At 36.5% G+C, this 12,138-nt stretch overlaps 1 protein-coding gene across 1 annotated transcript in view; it reads right to left on the reverse strand.

Annotated features, from left to right (window-relative positions):
- Positions 1-12,138, reverse strand: part of SUPT3H (SPT3 homolog, SAGA and STAGA complex component) — a 441,307-nt gene that overhangs the window by 208,491 nt on the left and 220,678 nt on the right. The gene's annotated exons all lie outside the window — the stretch shown is intronic.

Genomic DNA, 12,138 nt, shown 5'->3' on the forward strand with positions numbered 1-12,138 from the left:
GAATGGATAAAGAAGATGTGGCACATACATACAATTGAATATTACTCAGCCATAAAAAGAAACGAAATTGAGTTATTTGTAGTGAAGTGGATGGACCTAGAAACTGTCATACAGAGTGAAGTAAGTCAGAAAGAGAAAAACAAATACCACACGCTAACACATATATATGGAATCTAAAAAGAAAAAAAAAATGGTTATGAAGAACCTTGGGGCAGGACAGGAAAAAAGACGCAGACGTAGAGAATGGACTTGAGGACACAGGGAGGGGGAAGGGTAAGCTGGGATGAAGTGAGAGAGTGCCATGGACACATATACACTACCAAATGTAAAACAGACAGCTAGTGGGAAGCAGCCGCATAGCACAGGGAGATCAGCTCCGTGCTTTGTGTCCACCTAGAGGGGTGAGATAGGGAGGGTGGCAGGGAGATGCAAGAGGGAGGAGATATGGGGATATATATACACATAAAGCTGATTCACTTTGTTATACATCAGAAACTAACACACCATTGTAAAGCATTATACTCCAAAAAAGATGTTAAAAAAAAAAAGAAAAAGAGACATGGGACACAGTCATGAGTAGATCACTTTCACTGAATTTCCTTGTCCAAGATTCACTTAGGAAGGCAAAGTGTGTTATTTTGAGGGGCATTTGAAGAAAATGGTAACTTTAACATTACCATGGAAGACTATGTGTGTAAATACTACAAATAATAATTCTTTTTATTGAAGTAAAAAAAAAAGTACATGGAAAGATGTGCATAGGTTATATAGTAAATGCTATGTCATTTTATATAAGGGACTTGAGCATCTGACGATTTGGGTATCTGCAGGGGGTTCTTAGAACCAATCCCCCTCAGACACTGAGGGACAACTGTACAGTAACACAGTAATAGCCACATAGAAAAGTAAAAAAAGCATGTGATGTAATTAAAATGAAAACTGCTAAGAAAAATGCATGTAAATGGTGTAAACTATTATTTCAAATTATATACAAGCAGATTATCAAGAATGGATGACAAAGCTGATCTTAAAAGTCCTCTTCTCAATTTTCATATTGTGGACTAGATGGTTCTGGTAAAGAACATTTGAAAATATACAGTAATATATTAAATACTTATATTTAAAGCATACTTAACCAGCAGTAGAGAAAACAAAAAAGAAGTCAGAGAAAATGAGAAAACACAGTTCCACAGCATAAGAGAGCCCTGGAGCCAAAATTTATTCTGAAAGTATCTACTTCTTTAGAGTAGCCTATAGCCTGGATTTCAAGCAGCACAGTTTTCAAGGTATAGGAAAGAGGGCTGGGACCTCAAGAGAGGTATGAGGTCAGTTTGAGGAAACTACTCTGAAGTTGAGAAAAGCAACACCCAGATGGTGACACTTTCAGTATGTGAACTAGGAAAATACCACTCCAAGGAAGGCACTTTGCCTGTCTTAGCCCAGGCTGAGTGAAAGAGAAAAAAAATGTGGTACTGGCACAAACAGACTATAGGAAAAGAACAGAGAGGCTAGTAACAAACATATAATGGTCAACTGATTTTCAATAACGGTGGCAAGAGCATCCAATCTGGAAAGGACAGTCTTTTCAACAATTGGTGCAGGGAAACAAGATGTCCACATGCAGAAGAATGAAGTTGGATTCTTACCTTGTACCATATATTAAAATAAACTCAAAATAGATCAAAGACCTAAAACTATTAGAATAAAACAGAAGGGGAGATCTTCACGACCTTGGATTTGGCAAAGGTTTCTTAAGTGTGACACCAAAAGCACAGGCAACAAAAGAAAAAAATAAATTGGACTTCATCAAAATTAAAACCTTTTATAAATCAAAGAACACTATTAAGAGAGAGAAAAGATAACCTACAGAATGGGAAAAAAAATGTTTGAAACTCATATATCAGATAAATAACCAGCATATACAAAGAATGCCCACAATGCAAAAAAACAAAACAAAACAAAACCCAACTTAAAAATGGGCTATAGACTTGAATAGATATTTCTCCAATGAAAATGAACAAATGGCCAATTTCAAATGAAAAGATGCTCAAAATCATTAGCCATTAGGGAAATGCAAATGAAAAAAAATGGAGATACCACTTCAAACCCATAAGAATGGTTATTATCAACAAAATGGAAAATAGTAAGTGTTGGCTAGCATATGGAGAAATTGAAAATGCTGTACATTGCTGGTGGGAATGCAAAATGGTGCAGCAACTGTGGAAATGTGCATGATATGTAGACACCACCTGAAACTAAACAGCTGTAGTGCTAAGGTCCCCTTCTGGAACATCCCTGAAAGACAGAGGTAAAGGGAACTCCTCCCAGTGCACAGAACTTACAGCAGTGCACTTAATTGTTTACTTGAAAGAAGAAACAGATGTGTAATTTTATACTGATTCATGGGCTATGACCAATGAGTGGCTAATGGTAAGGGACATGGAAGGAGTATGTTTGGGAAATTGGTAATTTGGGGAAGAGGTAGACAGATGTCTCTAAATAGGCAAAACAACAACAACAACAACAACAACGTGAAGACATCAACTATATTTCAATTTAAAAAAAAACTTTTAAAAAAGTGAATAGGGCTTCCCTGGTGGCGCAGTGGTTGAGAGTCCGCCTGCTGATGCAGGGGACACGGGTTCGTGCCCCGGTCCGGGAAGATCCCACATGCCGCGGAGCGGCTAGGCCCGTGAGCCATGGCCGCTGAGCCTGCGCTCCGCCACGGGAGAGGTGACGGCAGTGACAGGCCCGCGTACCGAAAAAAAAAAAAAAAAAAAAAAGTGAGTATATCAGTGTCTTGTGTGAATGCTCATAGGTGACCTCAGTAAAGGAAGATTTTAAAAAACAAGTGGATACCATCAGCTTTTCCCAAATGACCCCATCATTGCCCAATGGGCTCATGAACAAGGTGGCTGTGGTGGGAAGGATGGACTTCCACTCACCAAGGCCACTGCTGAGCGTCCATCTGTCAGCAGCAGAGATCAACACTGAGTTCCCTATACGGTACCATTCCCCAGGGTGATCAGTCAGCTACCTGGTAACAGGTTGATGCCATTAGACCACTTCCATCATGGCAGTGGAAGTGTATTATTCCTACTGGAATAGACACTCTGGATATGGAACTGGCATCCCTGCATGCAATGCTTCTGCAAAAATTACCATCTGTGGACTTAAGAGAATGCCTATCCACTGTCATAATATTCTATACAGCATTGATTCTGATCGAGAAACTCACTTAATAGCAAGAGAAGGGCTACACTGGGCCCACAGTTATGGAATTCACTATTCTTAACATGTTCCCCACCATCTGAAGCAGCTGGTTTGACAGAATGATGAAATGGCCTTTTGAAGACTGAGTTACAGTGCCAGCAAGTTGGTAATACCTTGTAGATCTGGGGCAAGGTTTTCCAGAAGACTATACAATCTAGAACCAGCATCTAATATATGGTGCTGCTTCTCCCACACACAGAATTCACAGGTCTGGGAATCAAGGGATAGAATGGGAGAGGCACCACTCATTATTACTCCTAGAGACCCACTAGCAAAATTGTTGCTTTCTGTTCCCATGGCCTTATGATTTGCTGGCCTAGAGGTCTTAATTCCAGAGGGAGGAATGCTTTCACATTTATGCCATTGACACAATTATTCCATTGAAATGCAACTTAAGACTGCAGCTGAGTCACTGTGGATTCCACATGCTTCTGAATCAACAAGCAAAGAAGGAGTTACTGTGTTGGCTGGGGTGAGTGATACTGACTACCCAGTGGAAAATAGACTGGTACTCCACAGTGGAGGTAAGAAAGAGTATTTCTGAAATATAGGAGATCCCTTAGGATGTCTCATAGTATTACCATGCCCTGTGATTAAGGTCAATGGAAAACTACAACCCAATCCAGGAAGGACTACTAATAGCTCAGATCCTTCAAGAATGAAGGTTTGGGTCACTCCACCAGTTAAAGAACCACAACCAGCTGATGTGCTTGCTGAAGGCAGGGGAATACAGATTAGGTAGTGGAAGAAGGTAGTTATTAATACCAGCTACAACCATATGACCAGTTATAGAAAGAGGATTGTAACGGTCATGAGTATTCCCTTATTTTGTTATGAATACGTTTGTGTGTGTGTGTGAATGTGAGTGTTGGGGAAATATCTGTTTCCTTCCCTCTCTTATTCCCTCATCATGTAACATAAAATGTATTGGCCTTACAGCATTTGTTATTCATTTTATATCATAGTATTTAAGCTAGGAACACCAAGGAGAAGTATAAACATCACTCAAGGACTTAACCTCATCTTCTGGGGAAGGGGTTAGCGCATTTTCAGTTGTGTGCTGGATAACTATATCATGTTAGGCAGAACTATGACCTTGTTATTGTCTTTATTTGGAGACTAAGTATAGTTTAAGGAGATATGGGTGCCCAACTTGATATGGGTGATGGTTAATTTTATGGCTCAGTTTGACTGGGCCATGGGGTAGTTAACATTAGTTTGATATGTATTTGAAGGTATTTATGCGTGAGATTAACATTTGAATCCGTAAACTGGGTAAATCAGATTACCCTCTCCAATGTGGGTGTGCCTCATCCAATCTATTGAAGGCCTGAACAGAACAAGAGGAGGAGTAAGGGAGAATTCACCCTCTGCCTATCTTCAAGCTGGGACATTGGTCTTTGACTGCCTTTGAACTCATTTGGGGACACCATCAGCTCTACTGCTTCTCAGATTTTCATACTGTAGTTTTACCCTCCCCTCATCACATTTTATGTTGTTGATTTCACAATGTACATCTTTTACCTTGTGTATCATTAACAAGTTATTGTAGTTATGATTATTTTTACTACTTTGGTCTTATAACGATGTATAACTGATTTACCCACCATTAAAACATTTGTGTATTCTGAATTTAAGCAGTGGAATTTGTACTTTTATACATTTTACTATTACTGACTAGCATCCTTTCATTTCAGTTCAAAGAAGTCCCTTTAACACTTCTTATAGGCTAGTCTAGTGGTTATGAACTCCTTCAACTTTCACTTGTCTGGAAAATTCTTTATCTCTCTTTCAATTCTGAAGGATAACTTTGCTGGGTATACTTTTTTTGGCTGCCAGGAAAGCAAGAGCAAAACATAAATCTATTAATATAATTAACTACATAAAATATGAAAATAGAAAAATTATATGATCATATCAATAGACGTAGGAAAATCACTAAACAACCATTCACGACAAAAATTTTAGCAAAGTACGACTAAAAAGATTTTCTTTAATCTGATGAAGAGAATCTACCAAAAACCATATAGGGAACAACAGACTCAGAAGCGTTCAAACCTTTTGAAATTCAGACCAATATAAGGATTCCCACTATCACCACTTTTAGTCAATATAATACTTAAGATTACAGCAACAACATAAGGCAAGAAAAGGTTTAAACTATATAAGTATTGAAAAGAAAAAACTAAACTGTTCTTATTCACATATAATCTGAGTATCTACACAGAAAACTCAAAATAATGGGGAGACAAATTATTTCAATTAATAAAAGAAGCCAGCAAGTTTTTCAACTATAAGAGCAATCTAAATATCATCAACACAAAGGCAGAACTCATTGAAACAGACAGCAGAGTGGTGGTTACCAGGAGCTGGGAGTGGGGGAAACAGGGAGATGATGCTTAAAGGGTACAAACTTCCAGTTAGAAAATGAATAAGTTCTGGGAATGTTACATACAGCACAGTGATCATAGTTAACAGTACTATATTATACACTTAAAAGTTGATAAGAGAGTAAGTCATAAATGTTCTCACCACAAAAATGAAATGGTAACTGTGTGATGTGATGAAGGTGTGAGCTAAAGCTATGGTGGTAATCATTTTGTAATAAACAAGTATATCAAATCAACATGTGTACTCCTTAAACTTATACAATATCAATCATATCTCAATAAAGTTGGGGAAAACAGCACACAAAGATAGAAAATGCAATTAAAAATATATAAATTGGCTCTAAACTTTATGTGAGAGAGTCAAGAGCCAAGAATAGTCAAGACACTTTCGAAGTACAAAGTAGAAGGAGATTTCCTACAAGACTTATTATAAAGCCATAGTAATTAAGGTAGTGTGCTACTGGTGCAAGGACAAACAAATAAACCAACAGAACAGAAAGAGAATAAAAAGTCTCCATTAGAGAGTAAACTCCACAATGGCAAAAATCTTCTGTTATGTTCACTGACATATTCAATATTTAATTCTTTGGACTGCCGGGACGAAGTTTCTCTTCCATTATTTTAAGTTAATTTAAATCGCACCAAAGAAAAAGTACAAAGTTATCAAAGGGAAATAATTGACTCAAAGATAAAACAATGAATGCAATTCACATCTCTAGTAAAAAGAATATTTTAAAATACTTCTTATATTAATAAAATATACAAATAATTACCAAGTTTTACCTCAAGCTTTTATATACTTTTCTACTAAAAATAATCACCATTAACATAAACATGTAAAGTGATTAAACCCAGCTAAAGATATAAATAGGGATGGGATTTTGATGAGTATATTAGTTTAATTTTCAGGGTTGTTAGTTCTTCAGCTTAAATTTGCATTTTTTCTCATATTACTTCTGCTAAGTTTTTTCTCCCACATGCAGAAAGCTAGATATTGTCTTAATGGTTTCTGGAAAATAGAAATGAAAGCCACTGTACCTAGCCATAGTCACCTCTTTTTGCTCTGCAATGTATATAATATTTTTAAGTCACTTAAAGACAAAACCCAAGTAATTGGTACTTATACATATCTTTGGATATCCCCCCCCCCCCCATTAAACACCTATCTTATTACTCACTGATGCCTTGACTGACTTGTCTTGGGTCTATTCCCAACCAAAAAGGTCTGATGCTCAAATCCTTCACATACTGCCTAGATGCCTATAACAACACCAGTACTGCTGGACCAGCTTCCACTAAAGGTCTTTTAGGAAATGTTCCTGAAAAAGTTGTCCCTCCCCTGGTCTTCTGCAGTAGCTTCGTTGCTATCACACACAAGACTCTATTTTAGTTATCACGTAACTTTGATAATTATGGTCACAACAAGTAAGTCCAGAGCATTCTTGCTGGACTCCACTTAATCAAGACAGTGGCACAGTCACTTATACCCTATCCTCTCACCCAAACAGGATTGGTTTTATTCAATTCCAGGATCAAATGTTTCAGTGATCACTAGGGCAGCTGACTCTGCAATTCCCTTGTCAAGTGCATAATGAAAGTATGAAATAAGCAAGACTATTCATGAGGTGAAGTTATACTTCTTATTCTGTACACTTAGAAGAGGATGTATGCTGAACGAAACCATGGGATACTGTTCCAAAAATTCTGCAGAACTTACCACTAGGCCTTTCAGTATTTTTGTGTGCTATGTGTAAGCCTAACACAGTCTAAAATTGGGAGATAGCCTTTACATAGACATCTGTTAAAGTAAAAAGAAAAATCTATTAATAGAAAGTACAGAGTAAAACAGAGTAAGAATTAGTTACAGAAACATTTCCAAAACACAGAAAACAAATTCTTAAAAATACACACTGAATATTACTACAGTCACTATGTGTTTCCAAAAAACAACAAAACTTCATTTCAATAGTTTCCAACCTCAGTTTAAAAAAAAAAAAAGTTTAAAAAAAAAGGAAGGAAGATGCTAGATATTTGCTATCTTACTCTCTGTTGAACCCCTATTTGACATCTTTAGTTAGTAATTTATGCCTAGATGCTTCCTGAGTATGGTGATACACTTTCAATGTCTCTGGAAATTATGACACATTATTCTTTATCAGAATCTTTTGCTAACCTCCAGATCCTATGTAAATGTATATATCTGATGATGTATCTACCCACAGACCCATTCTTCATACATCCACTTATCACCAACTGTTGAAAAGAAATCAACCCTAAATAGACTTCATTTTTTAAAGCAGTTTTAGAAAAAGTGAGTGGAAAGTACAGAGAGTTTTCATATATCCCCTCATCTCCCTCCATGCCCAGTTTCCTCTATTATTAACATTTTGTATTAGCGAGCCAGTATTGATTGATACGTTATTATTAACTAAAGTCCAGAGTTTACATTAAGGGTAACTCTGCATGTGTTTCTCTATTGGTTTTGACAGGTGTATAATGATATGTATACACTATTATAGTATCATACAAATGGTTTCACTACAAATCCTCTGTGCTCTGCCTATTCATCCCTTCCTCCTTTGCAATCCCTGGCAATAACTGATCTCTTTACTGTCTCCACAGTTTTGTTGTTTCCAAAATGTCACAGAGTTGCAAACATATGGTATGTAGCCTCTTCAGATTGGCTTCTTTCACTTAGCATTATGCATTTAAGATTCCTTCATGTCTTCATGACCTGATAACTCTTTTTTATTACTAAATAATATTTCATTGTATGGATATACCATGGTTTGTTTATCCATTTGCCTACTGAAGGACATACTAATTGCTTCCCAGTTTTAGCAATTCTGAATAAAGTGACTATAAACATTCATGCAAATTATGTGTGGACGTAACTTTTCAAGTCATGTGGGTAACTACCAAAGAGTGTGTTTATTGGATCATATAATAAGAGTATGTTTCGTTTTGTAAGAAACTGCCAAGCTGCCTTCCAAAGTGGCTGCACCATTCTGCATTCCCACCAGCAGTGAAGGAGAGTTGCTGTTGCTCCACATCCTCTCCAACACTGGGTGTTTGGGATTTTAATCATTCTAATGGCTGTGTAGTGCTATTTCATTGTTGTTGCGTTTTTGTTTTTGTTTTTTGCGGTACGCGGGCCTCTCACTGTTGTGGCCTCTCCCGTTGCGGAGCACAGGCTCCGGACGCGCAGGCTCAGCGGCCATGGCTCACGGGCCCAGCCGCTCCGCGGCATGTGGGATCCTCCCGGACCGGGGCACGAACCCGTGTCCCCTGCATCGGCAGACGGACTCTCAACCACTGCGCCACCAGGGAAGCCCTCACTGTTGTTTTAAGTTGCAATTAATTCCTTAATGATGTATGATGTTGAGCGTCAACCCCAAATTCTTTTCATGGCTGTAACTGTAAGAAAAACAAACTTTTCCAGTAAGTATATACAATACATGTATATTTATCTCTTTTTAAGTCATACAAACATACATGTGATATTAGTACAAAAACACAGTATAAAACAAAAGAGAAATTTCAAAGGAGGTAAAAATGTATCACACAATATTTTCAAATAAGTATTATTTTCTTTATTGAAATGAGAAACTTTTTTGCTCTGATTAAATACATATATATAAATTATTAGCCTTACCAACATTCCCAGTTTGCCTGAGACAGGGATTTTCCAAACTAAATTATTTTCTACCAAAGAAATCAGCCTAATTAATGCTAAGAGGTCATGACATATTTTTTATCAAAAAAAAAAGAAAAGGCAGAAAATTTTCTTTTTTTAAGGGAATGAATGAATAATACATAAAATGTGTATACTATTTACTTTCAAACAATTACCCTATTATTTTTGTTCTAGAGTCCCAAAAAAGCACCTGGGGAATTTGACCCTTCATTTGGAGATAATGCCTTTCCATGCTGTTCAGTTGAGGACTAAGGCAGGGTACTCAGTGCAGGAGGAGTAGCAACCTAGCTGAGTCTCACTGTAGTCACTGCCTCCACTCAAGGAAGAAACAGCACCAGTTGAATGAGGGGCCAGAGATGTGAGCTGAGAATAAACAGATACAATTCATATGGCCAGTATCCAATTAGGAAGATTACAATAATGCAGCTCAAAGTCTCACTGCATCCTGGCCATCAGCTACAAAGAAGAGGCAATCAGTTATGATGAAAAGAAATTAGACTGAAAGTTAGATGACCTGGTTCTGGTTCCTACTCTGTGACTAAGTAGTACTGTAACCTCGGGCAAGTAGCATTTCTGGGTACCTCAGTTCCTCCACAATGAAAGGAGGGGACTGGATTCAATGATTTTAAAGATGTGTTTTCAGATATTTATTCTGGGTATGCAAGCAGCTATAATCCTTAAATCCCAAAAACTTTTGTCTTCAAGAATTATAAGAAAATTATATTTTAAGAAAATCACTTTTATAACTCTTGTAAGAAAATTAAGTCTTACTAAACTGAGTAAATTGGGCAACAATCATGAAATTAAGAAAAAAGAAAAAAAAATTAATGGGTAACACAGAATGAAATAAAAAAATAAAAACAATTAGAGGAAGAGCAATAAAGCTAAATTTATTCCTCTCCTATATGTGGAAATAATTTCCAAGAAACATTCCATTGCTCCGTAAAAGACATTAAAAACAAAACAAAACAAAACAAGATAGTGCCTGTACTTGGGGAAAGTATCACAGAATTCTATATTATTCTTCTTTAGTATATTTGACAGGGTCAGCTTCTGAGTCTAAAATACTTGTTTTCAAATTTTCAAGCCCTGATTAAGAACAGAGTGGAAGGACTGAATAAGTTTTAATTAAAGGGATTCTTCAATTAAAGAGATCCTTTCACAATGTATATGTATATCAAGGCATCACATTGTACACTTTAAATAACTTACAATTTGTCAATAATACTTCAGTAAAGCTGGGGTGTGGGGAAAGAGTCTGAAAAAGAAGCCAAGGAAGTAAGTTTAAGTAAAAATCCATGGCAGAGAGCCTGCTAGAACAGTCTTGAAGAACACAAGGCCCACAAGCAGATCTGCTCATAAAGATCCAGGAACTAAACATAAAAGGACAAAGAGACATTTCTTTACTACCTTGTGTGCGTCTTCTTGGATGCTGAGTTGCTTTCAGTACTTACCACTGGCTATAAACTCTAATGTGGTTAAATTATTCTGGATACTGTGGTTAAGTAATTGCTGTGGTCTTGGGAGCTAGTAACTGCTTTTTTTTTTTTTTTTTTTTTTTTTTAACTTCTGGTTTTTTGAACATTTTCTACCTCAGGTAATTGATATTACTTTGGAATGGACACTGTGACTACTGCTTGATGTAAGAAGGCCCTGGGTGACTTTCTGTCCCCAAAAGAAAGTTTCCTTTTTCTCTTAAAACCACTTATTTGATTATACTTTTATAGGCTAGGTATTACTATAATACCCAGGAATTTCTCCTAACTGGAATTAGAGTGAATAGCAGGCTGGAACCCTAGCATACACTCCAGTCAGCTAACCTGGTACTAGACAGCACACGCAAACACAGACATCATACTGTTATGTCATTCTTACCCAATATTTGTTGAGACTGATTTACCCTCTGTCCAAAGGGGAAAAAAAGTACAGAAGTTTGACCATGAGCAGTCATTTAAGGTAATCAGACAGTCATAAACACATGCAAATTCTCCTTACTCTTCAATTTTTAATACCACTAACCTTCGTAACTCTATGATTTTATCTACCTGTTTTCCAAAGGAAGAAATGAATTCAATTAGCAATGGCTCTGAGAAAGCCAAAGTGACAAGAAACTTAAAATAATTAAATAAATACCTAAGACAATAGCCAGGACATGGAAACAACCTAAGTGTCCATCGACAGATGAATGGATAAAGAAGATGTGGCACATATATACAATGGAATATTGCTCAGCCATTAAAAAAAAAACCGAAATTGAGCTGTTTAAAAAACTAACACAACACTATAAAGCAATTATACTCCAATAAAGATGTTAAAAAAAATACCTAAGTCAACAGTTTTTCTAGATATGATCATTTATCTCGTTTGCTTGATTTTTCAACATCCATCCCCCATCCTTTACTTTAGTATATATTCATATCTTATTAAAATGAACTTTGACAATAATTTTAGAATTTTATAACCCTTCATGAAATAAGTATAAATATCTTAAGACATAAGAAAAGCAAGATTATGATTCCTATACACAAATGATGAAAAATCTGAAAGTGAAATTAAGAAAACACTCTCATTTACCATTGCAACAAAAAGAATAAAATACCTAGGAATAAACCTAACTAAGGAGACAAAAGACCTGTGTGCAGAAAATTATAAGACACTGATAAAAGAAATTAAAGATGCTTCAAATAGATGGAGAGATATATCATGTTCTTGGATTGGAAGAATCAACATTGTGAAAATGACTCTACTACCCAAAGCAATCTACAGATTCAATGCAAT

This window comes from Physeter macrocephalus, chromosome 18, assembly GCF_002837175.3.
Source record: "Physeter macrocephalus isolate SW-GA chromosome 18, ASM283717v5, whole genome shotgun sequence".
Taxonomy (NCBI): Eukaryota; Metazoa; Chordata; class Mammalia; order Artiodactyla; family Physeteridae; genus Physeter; species Physeter macrocephalus.